Source organism: Anser anser (genome assembly GCF_964211835.1).
Source record: "Anser anser genome assembly, contig: HAP1_SCAFFOLD_97, whole genome shotgun sequence".
In the NCBI taxonomy this organism is placed as follows: Eukaryota; Metazoa; Chordata; class Aves; order Anseriformes; family Anatidae; genus Anser; species Anser anser.
Window position 1 is genome coordinate 133,564 of NW_028153930.1, and position 11,338 is coordinate 144,901.

The 11,338-nt window shown below is 39.1% G+C and overlaps 1 long non-coding RNA gene across 1 annotated transcript; it reads right to left on the reverse strand.

The window, feature by feature from the left end:
* Positions 1–4,606: 4,606 nt before the first annotated feature.
* Positions 4,607–7,214, reverse strand: LOC310891116. The gene is made up of 3 exons (XR_014577432.1): positions 7,079–7,214; positions 6,871–6,996; positions 4,607–4,689 (listed from the first exon to the last, which is right to left on the reverse strand). It is a non-coding gene; the product is annotated as an uncharacterized lncRNA (long non-coding RNA).
* Between the last annotated feature and the right edge of the window lie 4,124 nt (positions 7,215–11,338).

Below are 11,338 nucleotides of genomic sequence, written 5' to 3' on the forward strand. Positions count from 1 at the left end.
CAAAATACAAAATTTTCATTGGATTTCCCATTCCTTTTACTGAGAACTGTCACCACCTTTCAGGTGCAGACTGTACTGAAAAAGGAGATGTCTTTCTTCCTTCAAGTAAGTTTTAAATTAATAGATGTCATACCTTTCAGATGGTTCTGCTCGCTGTTCTGCAGGCAAAGTCTTCTCTCTCATCCCCTGCAAGTTAAGTTTAGTTCAAGACTTAGCTGAATATGTACAGAATACACAAAGTACCAACAACCACTTCATGTGGTTTTTTGTGGTTTTTATTTTATTTATTTATTTTTAATTTTATAGCACTGAATACACCTCACCTACTTAACGTTGTTCCCTAATTCAGCATTGTGGGTACAGTTCAGTTAAATTTTGGGGCTAAAGTAAGCACACTGCTTCACTCAGCATTGAGGACAAACTGATAGAACACTAAATCAAATTTGTCAAATCCTCTAACAAAGAAAGTAATTGTTTTAAACAAAATGACAAAAATTGTGTGTGGGGGGGGGAGAGTTTTCATCAAAACTTGTGTTTACCAACCCCGTAAAAGGGACATACTTTTCTGTTTTCTGTCATTTATGAACAAACAAGGAAAAAAAAAACCTCTACCCCCCTAAAAACTAAGCAGTTGCTGCTACATTCATTTTAGAACTTTACCAAATGGAGATTGTGCTGGCTAAACAATACAGAGATTGAAAGAGTTAAAAGCAATAAGCAACCAGTATTACTGTCCACTTTGATTTCCAGCCTAAGAAGCCCATACACTTAACACGTGGTCATTTGTACACTCAGACTGATACTGGAAACACAGATGTTTTCGCAGAAAGAGATGCCCATTTAATTTTATGGAAAATTTATTAGACTCCATCTACTCCAAAGCAATCAAAACCGATAACTCAGCACATTGTCAGAACTCTCACTTGGAGCACATAGCTCACCTGGAATAGTTTACACAGAACACGAGCATGTTTCATCAGTGACAGCTTTGTGTACATGAGAATATAAAAGGAAAACATTTCTGTCTTTTAATATTCTTTCACTGACAACAGGATGACTCAATAGCACATCATGACATCGTGAAAACAACCACAAGACACTGAGTGTTCCAAAAACAGAATTAAATCCATAAAAGCTCAATCTATTTCACAATGGTTCCCACTGCCTTAAAGCTCGCCTCAAACATACTATCAGTACTTTTTGCAAAGATAGGATAAGAATTGGTTTGAGAAACATTCCAAGACTGGAAAAAAAAAACAGGCACATAAGGACTCAAAAATGTACTCACTTGGAACTTTGTGTCTACTCTCTGGCAAATTTTGCTGGACTGAGTAGTTGAAGTCGGTGATGGTTCAGAATACCGCGTATAACGCATCGGTTGACGGTTTACCGTTGGTGTCACAAGTCTCTTAACAGGTGGAGGCTGGAATGCATTCTGGGATTCCAGCTTTGAAAGGGAAACAGCAATCAATTTATCCTTACGTCCACCCAAATTAATTCCAATATTTATTGATGAAAACAAATTACAGAACTATAAACCTCCCCCCATCGGTCTTGGCACTCAGTGAATACGATTTGAAAATTCTGAAGACCGTTCAACTTGTAGAGGGAAATCACCAGAAAACCAGTAACGAAATCCATAAAGCTATATATAAGTAGCCAAAGTCTGACTGAATTCCATTTCAAAATTTGGCAGTTAGCTTCATAGACAAAATAATTCATGCTACCATAATTAAAATAACCCATGTTCCTAGAATATGCTCCTATCTTTTCCTCTGCCCACACTGTGATTTTTTTTTTTCAGTAGCTTAATTCATTAATTTAACATTCGAAGTGTTAAGCAACTAATTATACAGGCTTCTGGGCTTCACATCCCCTACATTTTCCCTCTTCAAAGTTACACAAACAATAGAACACACTCAAAAAAACCAACTTGTCAGTCTTACAATAATCTCATTCATTAAAATATGATCCAATGCTTTACATGTGCATTAGATGCACTTCACGTAGTGGGTTTGACTTCCCTTTTCAAAGCATTTTCACAGACCAGAGTTAATTTTTAACACAGACCACTGCGTGTTCTGCAAAACTGACTTAACTGAACTGTCAGACAGAAAACAAACCCTAAAGGCTACAAGATTTACCGATGGCTCCGCCTGCGGTCTTAAGGATCAGAAAATACAGTCTTAGGAAGCATGCTATTGTTCAAATCAATACCAACAGGAAATTTTTGTTTACGCTGCAGCTTTAATTTCACAGTATCTCCCAGCTCTTAGTAATAGAATTCACACTCTCTCTAAAGTATATAAAAATACATCTTTCTAAAAAATATTACATTCAGTTTGAAACCTTGAATAAGACATGTTTTATGTAAGTTCACAAATCTACTTCGAGTGAACGACGGTTCATTGCTGGTTTTAAAGGTAAAAAAGAAAAATATTAATTCCCCCAGTTAGGCATTCAATACACCAAGAGCTATTCTGCCTGGTACAGCTCCTTGAAATAAGAAAAATACCACATCACTGCTACCCACTGCAGAAGTTTAGCCTGAGTGCACAAGTGTTCCGTCAACCGCATGTTCACTTTAGCAGGAAAACACACGATCGTCTCCTCAGCAAATAATTGCTTCTCATCACGGGCTACCCTTCTCCCGCCACCATTATGAATTCTAGTATTATGAATAGACAATCTATCTCCTTTCACCCACTGACAGCTGCGTGCAACATTCATTTAGTGGCTGACAATTTCAGGCTCTCTGTTGCAAATCTGGCAGATCTTTCTTAATGCCTTATCACAGGTGTATTGCTATAATATAACTGAGAATTCACACCAGATTTGGTTTTAGTTATTTGGATAATATTTATGATATACTTCACTTCTCCATGCCCTTGTAATTTGGCAGATGGTGAAAAGATGGTCCAGGAAATCTGAGATGTTTGTAAACTCTGAAGTGATTGTAAACTTAATTATACATCCATCCAATCAAGGAATTAGCACAGAAACTTCTTGAGACACTGTCCCTTTGCTCATTAGAACAGAAGATGAAAAGTTTGCACATCTTGTTATTTCCTTCAGTCACCTGATCTTCAAGTGGTCATCTAAGGGTTTTGTAATTTAATAAGCCCAAGGATACCCCTAACTAAAGTCATCAAAAAAAGATGACTAGTTTTCATTTTTTAAAGAAAATGAAAGGAAATCATGCTTTACCACAGCATTATCACCAGTTCTGTGCTACCTCCAAATAGGAATTTAGGAGCGTAAGATTTATAGCGTCGGAAAAGAAAAAGAAAAAAAAAAACCTCTACCCCCCTAAAAACTAAGCAGTTGCTGCTACATTCATTTTAGAACTTTACCAAATGGAGATTGTGCTGGCTAAACAATACAGAGATTGAAAGAGTTAAAAGCAATAAGCAACCAGTATTACTGTCCACTTTGATTTCCAGCCTAAGAAGCCCATACACTTAACAAGTGGTCATTTGTACACTCAGACTGATACTGGAAACACAGATGTTTTCGCAGAAAGAGATGCCCATTTAATTTTATGGAAAATTTATCAGACTCCAACGATGGTTCATCGCTGGTTTTAAAGGTAAAAATGAAAAATATTAATTCCCCCAGTTAGGCATTTAATACACCAAGAGCTATTCTGCCTGGTACAGTTTTGCAATTTAATGATACCCCTAACTAAAGTCATCAAAAAAAGATGACTAGTTTTCATTTTTTAAACAAAATGAAAGGAAATCATGCTTTACCACAGCATTCTCACCAGTTCTGTGCTACCTCCAAATAGGAATTTAGGAGCGTAAGATTTATAGCGTCGGAAATTAACAATTTTCCTCCTCTTTACTTTGAATGGTGATAAAAAGCACAAAAACTAGTTTTCTGTGCCCGAATGAACACGGAAGTCTGTACAAAGTCTATATGACCACTCAATCAGTATTTTTCTATTTGTGATCATTTCTTCAAGAGAAAACTTGCCTCAACAGGAATTTTAATATGCAGCTTCACCCCAAGTTGGGGGACAAGATAAAACGACTTGGTGTGTTCTAGAGTTGTTGCTCTCAACTTACAAAGATAACATAATTCTTAACCTGAGTAATCTTCACAACCCATCATCTATTGTGGATACATGCCAATATTAACTTGATTTGATGTCTATGTTGTCACTGAGGTTTGAGAAAATTTTTCTAATAGTGATAAAGCATTGAAAAAGTTATCTACCTCAGCTTAAGACATTATTGGTTCTTACCTTTCTTCGTTTGGACTGGAAGTCAGTAATATCCAGTTTATCTATGTCCGGAGGCTGAGGAAAAAACAAAGCATAACTATTAGAGGGCAATTTTTTTCTCCTGAGAGAGAGGGTTCCCTGCAACAAAAATGTGGGGGTTCATGGTCAACTTACACAACACAGCAGCAAAACAGATGCCATTCTTTTAGCATCCTGTTGAAAAAACAGCGCAATAAATTAAACCGGCCACAACGTAAGGAAGAATAGTTTTATCTTTATGCTTTGATGGCACATTTACTAAGTTTTATAAACACATGAAGCAAAAACAGATTAAGAGAAGTGCTATTTACCAACAAAGGGCTTGACAGCTTCTCCATTGCCTCCAAGATGCGCCGTGCTGAGGTACTTAACGTAGCGCGGGACCGCACAGTTTCTTGTCTAGCTTTCGCTCTCCTTTGTGCCTGAAAAATTAGCATTTTAAGTGTTACAATGGTCAATTCTGAGCTAAAGAGGCATGTATTTTACGTCCCAAGGCTACACTGATGATACAATCAATATATTCTGATGACAGAGAAAAATGCAGTCACTGGGAGTTTAAGCCATAAAGAAGAGAATACATTCGGAGTTTAATGAAGTTTACCTTGGGCCTCAGTGCATCTTGCACGTGCTTGTTGCACGAGCAATAAAAGAACTCCGTACTTGTAAAAGGTCAAGACGGATGATGCTAGGACTGCTAAGGCCTCCGAAGCAGTAATCAGGGAAACAGAACTCAAGAAAAGGCTTGTGGTACAGAAAGCATTTTCAGTAACAACACAGACCTCAGAGTTTCACGATGGTCTAAGTGTACCATCTTAAAATCAGTGTATACAATCATAACCAGGAACTAGTTTTACTTCTCTCTTGCTTCCTCCCTTCCCCCAAGATTAAAGTTGGCTGCAAATCTTTGTCTTAAAAGATAAAGATCTGATTTAAACTGTAACAGATCTAAACATTACACTGAAAAAGTAAACTGTTTATTTGCACCACCCAACTTCAAATATCAGTCAAAAACTTCCTTTGGTGTGACTTTTTTTCTTCCCAGGTTAAACCCCTCAAATAACCACACTGTGCTTATCACACGATGTGAAGACAGGAAGCAGACCACGCAGCATGTAAAAACACAAGTGAGACTCACAGAACCACAGAATGGTTAAGGTTGGAAGTGACCTCTAGAGATCGCCTGGTCTACCCCCCCGCTCAAGCAGGGCCACCCCGAGCAGGTTGCCCAGGACCATGTCAAGTCAGCTCTTGAAGACCTCCAAAGAGGGAGACTCCACAGCCTCTCCGGGCAACCTGTGCCAGGGCTCCATCACCCGCACAGTGCAAAAGCATTTCCTGATGCTCAGACAGAGCCTCACGTTTCAGTTTGTGCCTGTTGCCTCTTGACCTGGCACTGGGCACCGCTGAAAACACAATGGCTCTCTATGCTCTTTGCACCATCCATTCAGGTATTTATATACACCAATAAGATCCCCCCAAACCTCCTCTCCTCCATGCTAAACAGGCCCAGCAGTCCCTGCCTCTCCTCAGAGGAGAGGTGCTCCCAGTCCCTTGATCTTCTTGGTGGCCCTTCGCTGGACTCTCTAGTACCTTGCTGTCATTCACAGCAAGCAGCAAGAAGCAAGCTACTCTCTCCTTTAAAAGCCTAGTATTTTGGTTCCTCTTTTTACCATAATGCAGTAAGATTGTAAAAAACAAAAATAGCCGACCAAAGAGGGTTCCCAGCTTTGCACCACAAGGTTTCAAGGTTTCCCGTAAGTGAGGTACTTGTACTGCCCTTTTTCCGTTGCACAAATGGACTGTCAGAACAGAGCCAGCAAACCCGCGTTTTCATTTTCTTCAAATTCCTTTTGATTTATCGATAAAAGTCACTTTCATTTAAATACATTCCTACCAAACCTGATTTGACTTTCCTTTTCGATTCAGCTCTAGCTAATCAGAGTTGTCAGCAGTTTTTATTTGCTATTTCCAAGAACTCTTGGGGGCAAATAACTCTCTCCAAGAACTATATGAATCGTTCAAAACAGAAAGCATGTTACTGCTTATCTTGGGACTGCATTTAGTCCTGCATGCCTCTGTGTACCAGAAGAACAAAGGATCAGCAAAGTTGATTTTAGATATTTTCAAAGACTGCAGGTTTATACAACATATCCATAGCATGAATGTAGGCATGCTTGGAAAAGAAGATCCACAGATAAATATTAGCCAGGTTTGACTACTGTAGCTTTTGCTACCATAAACACAAGTTTTCAAAGTTATGCTGTCATTGGCTTTTTTGCATCAAGTTATTTTAACGTAATGTAGTCAGAGGCAGACAATGGCACTTAAATGGAATTTTTTGAAAGACCTAACAACAGAGGAAACCCCAACTACCAACAACTAGCCCAAACTGTCATTCTTGTTCTTTCTGACAAGTATTACCTGTGGTAAAAACTGTCATTAAAGAATTTAAACAGAAATCAATCTCAGACGTCTATTTTTGTAGACCAAGAGGGCAGAAGAGCAACTGTTACCACATATTCAGCTCCCTGCTCAAAGCTCCTTTGGCAGTGCTGCTTTTTTTATTTCCATCACTATTTCCCACTACACTACTTTTCTCATACCTGATAAGGTTCCGTCTTTGGCTGCCTTGATCTTACAGCTGCACCACCGGCATAGGCCGTCTTTCCGGGGTAAAATGGAGAAAACCCAAGCTGGTTTTGCTTAAAAACAGACGTGCTTCCACGTACCTACGGAAACACAGTATGAGAAGTGGATAGAAAAACAGGTACACATTCAAACTGATTAAAAGAAATACTGTGCAGTACTTACAGGACACAGTCCTCCAAAAACAAATAAACTGAATGCAGGTTTCTTAGAGCTAGCTGCAGAATGCTGCGAGAGGGAATGAGTTCTTTCAGCTTCTGTGGGCCAGAGCAGTGACGATGAAGTATTTTTTAAAACTGCAACATCTGCCAAAATGACGTATGCTAGATGTAAATGCCTCTCGTACGTACAGAACTTTAACAATAAAGATCACACTAATTCAAGTTCTTCAATACAGAAAAATAAGCATGACTTCAGCTTCTTTAAATAGATCAACTTCACGTACAGACTGAAAACCAAGTATCACCTACAAACTTGAAAACTGTTCACAGAGCTGCAAGTAGTTTTCACCAATCTTACCAAGTTAATACTGTGCTTCCAATGCAGATTTTTTTTTCCTTCAGGCTAAGATAAAAGAGGACCGCATAAACATCAGTGCATTTGTACGGACAAAGCTTTTTTCTGTGTTGGTAAAAGGCTGGAGGCCAGCACAGATCATAATCGCACAGGTTTTAAACCTGGAAGATTCCCCAAAGGCTGCTCTAAGAGTTAACGATCTTCTGCCCATGTATGTTTTACGAAGACACACCAGAAAGTTCTAGTGCACTCAGGTTATATTGCTAAAGCCCAGCAACTCTACTCTCAGCTGTACAAAAGTTCTCTGGAAAACCTGCTGAGCACACGTCAGTCCCTGTCTATATGGGGGACTAGAAAAAGCTGCAAACCTGCTGTTCGCCCTTTCAGCGAGAAGACCTACGTACCAACCTACATCGACACGATGCTTATTTTTTATTTTAAAATGGTGTGCTTTCCTCAATGAATTTGGCAAAAGACATGAAAGTATTGACAGCTGAAGCCTTCTACCAAGAAAGGTCAAAAAACAGCCTATAGCTTATGTCAGAGTAGTTTCTTTATCTTCTCTTGCTGAAACACAGGAAAACATCTCGTGTTCCTATTTGTCACCTGCACTTATTCACATTTAACCAGCTGTCTGTTAGATATTCTGAGTCACTCTTCCTTCTAGACAATCAGCCTAGTTGTCAAGCTACGGCAAGTCAGCCTGATTTCCTACCGTCCCAGTTCAAAATTTACATATAACCTAGCTGAACGTGTATATTTCAGCATTGACTCTTTCTAATATCAGGGTATCATAAACGTATTCCAAAGCACGCTTCTATTAAAAAGGTGATAGGATTATATACTTCTAAAACACTAAAAATTCAATTTAATTCTCGCATCCAAAGTTGACATTCACCTATTTTATTTACTAAGGTGATGTGGAATATTAAAGAATGCAAGGTACTTCACATTAAAAAAAAAGTCAATTAAACAGAGAACACAAAAATCACCTTCATCAGATGCTCTAGAGGAGGAATCACTGGTTGTTGAGATGTTATCATCGTCTTGTTGAGAGGTAGAATCTTCTATTTCTTTTATGAAGGACAGCCTAGGACTGCCAATGCCAAATATAGAAGATGTCGAGGGCTGACAAGGTGGGACAGGAGAATCCAGCATGGTATAATTCAGACGGCTCCGATGAAGAGAGGGCCTTGTTAACACAACTGGGAAGTTCAGTGCTGATCTACTTGTGGATGGTTCTAGACAAGAACAGGGAGATAATTAGCTTTGCTATAGACAAGCTCACAGAAGCCAAAACCTGTTTCCTATCGACAGCCATGCTATTGCCAAGTTCTAAGCGCAAAAAGAGAGAAGCCAAATTTAACTTCTTCCTCACCCAGATACGGTTGCATCTAACTGTCTGGCTACAACAACAACACTGCTTGCGATACACAGTATTAATGTTGCATCCAGAAGTAGTTAACTATGAGGATTTACAACACCACATTCTGACCCCGTGCTCAAATGCTCTAACGCTGACTTGGCCGTTCACTAAATCAAACATATATACTCCTTCTCCCATGTACAGCTTGCAATAAGCTTTACAAAATTTGAGATTACACGGTAAATTACAGATAACACTGCAGCTTCCATAATATTGGAACAAAGGTTATATTAATCTGAATACACAACATGAAAATGAACGTTTGCAGTACTTTTTTCCCAAGTTCTTCCATATCAGCTCACGTTAGAGGCAAAACATCATCTCCTACCCATTAACTATTGGGATTTTGACCCAAGGGACAAGGATGTTGACCCAAGTAACCAGACGAGCATTTTTCCCTCTTGAAGCAAAGGGTCTGCAAACAATGCCAGTGGCCTGGAATAGGTGGCCTTGAAGTCTATCTTGCTAAATGAATGGAACTATTCATGGGTATTTTGCCTGATGAAAGCCTACTGTCTCTCCCAGGAATCTGGGCAATTCAAATGACTTTGAGCCACTATCCTCTTGATACTTGAACTGAAGCTTAAACTAGTTAGTTCAATCTTCATAACCACTGCAGTACCACTAATTAGCTCTCCAAACCATGAGCAGATTTTTAGGACAGCACCGTTTGAGATACAGAAAGTTCTTCAGGCGGAAGGCCACCCAATATAGGCTCCAGCACACTGATACCTCAGAACTGAAGAAACACATTGGTTTCAAAATGTAGTAATAATTAAAAAAAATAATCTTATTCTTAAGCATAGTAAGCAACACCCACGGACAGCAACATAAGCTGCAAAAGGTTCCAGGGTGTCCACCTGCTCCTGATCTCCTGGAGTTAGCAAGCTTGCAGTGCAGCTGTTCTTAATGAAAGCTCCTTTCACGCAGTTACATAGGAAAGCCAACATGTGTTCCTCAGTCACGAAGACCTTCTCTATTCTTTTCTCCAAACTCATTCCCAAGCTACAGCTACACAGAAAGCCATCAATCTCCTTGTTTACAATTAGATGAGATTGGAGGCAAAGATATTTCCTCCTTATTTTTTGATTCTGCCAACAACAGAAGCAACTGACTTTCCACATTATCTATGGTTACCTACGCACGCTCAGACAAAACTTCTTCACTTATTAAAAGCTGACTTCCCCAAAACAGCTAATTTAAGAGAAACTCAAATAAGAATAGATGCAAATTTATACAACAGGACTACAGGAACAGTGAGAGGCACTGGATATAAGACAAATTAATCTTTCATGAGGTAAAGGAGTTGCAAACCTCGTTGCCAACGGTCCAAATACCTTTTCAAAGACACCCCCTCCCCCCGCGTAGACCTTAAAGTTATTGAATATTTTAAGGATAATAATCTCATAAACCACATCCGTGCACAAGTTCCCCAGTTCACCATCAAGTTAACGAGGAACTTTACTAAATTGATCAAAGCCCAAAACAAAAAAAAAAACAAAACAAAACAAACAAAGTCGGGACACGAGACGGAATTTTCCTCTGCCATTCTAGCATCTAGTCTTTTGTTTCGAAGACTGCAAAACAAATTAATTTTTTTAATTGCCTTAGGCAATTAGACAGATTTTCATTCCATATCTTTTAAAAGATGGAAAATGCAACCCAGCACACTTGCAAATGACTTATTTTCAGCATTTAGCACCTGGCTAATAGAGTACCTAAAGTTAACTGATGCCTTCCAAGAGCATAAGATGTATGCTTCGTAACTGTGTATACAGTTTAAAGCTAAGACGGTTTCACAAACAGTTGTTTTGACTTTTTTTGGGTTTTTTTCATTCTGTCAAAACCCTCATTCCAATTTCCTTTTGAAATTCAGATTCAAAACTAGAAATCTGTGAATAAATACAGATGGCCAGAATTCCAAATGATTTTTCACATACCTCGTCTACTAATTCCTGCTGGTTCAGGCGTGAATCTCTCATCGATTATGGTATCTTCATCTGAATAATCGTGGTGATAGTTTACCGGAGTCTCCTCCTGGTTTGCAGATTCATTTCTGTCTACACACTCCTCCTCACGCTTATTGAAATACTTCTGCAGCCAGGCCGGTACAATATTTTTCACAGTTTCTGTCATTCTGCTAATTAATCCCTGCTTGAAAGAAAAAACACTTGTTTAATTACAGAAACGCAGTCAACAGCATATGCTGGGATACCACCTTCCACGGACCTTGAAGACAGATATTATACAGCAAATATTCAGAAGACGACGACGAGGTTGATCCCTGGCATAGGATCGCTACACTTCTGGTAAACCTAAATTCACCTAAGATTGATTTACAACTACCTATCACTGTCTGCACTTCCAAGTGACCTTGGCAAGGTTCAAAGTTTTGAAACCTCTGCCAAAATTCACCAGCAGGTCGTCAATCTGCAAGGCTATCAGGAAACTCTACGCCTGAACAGCTCCTGACCTACAGACTT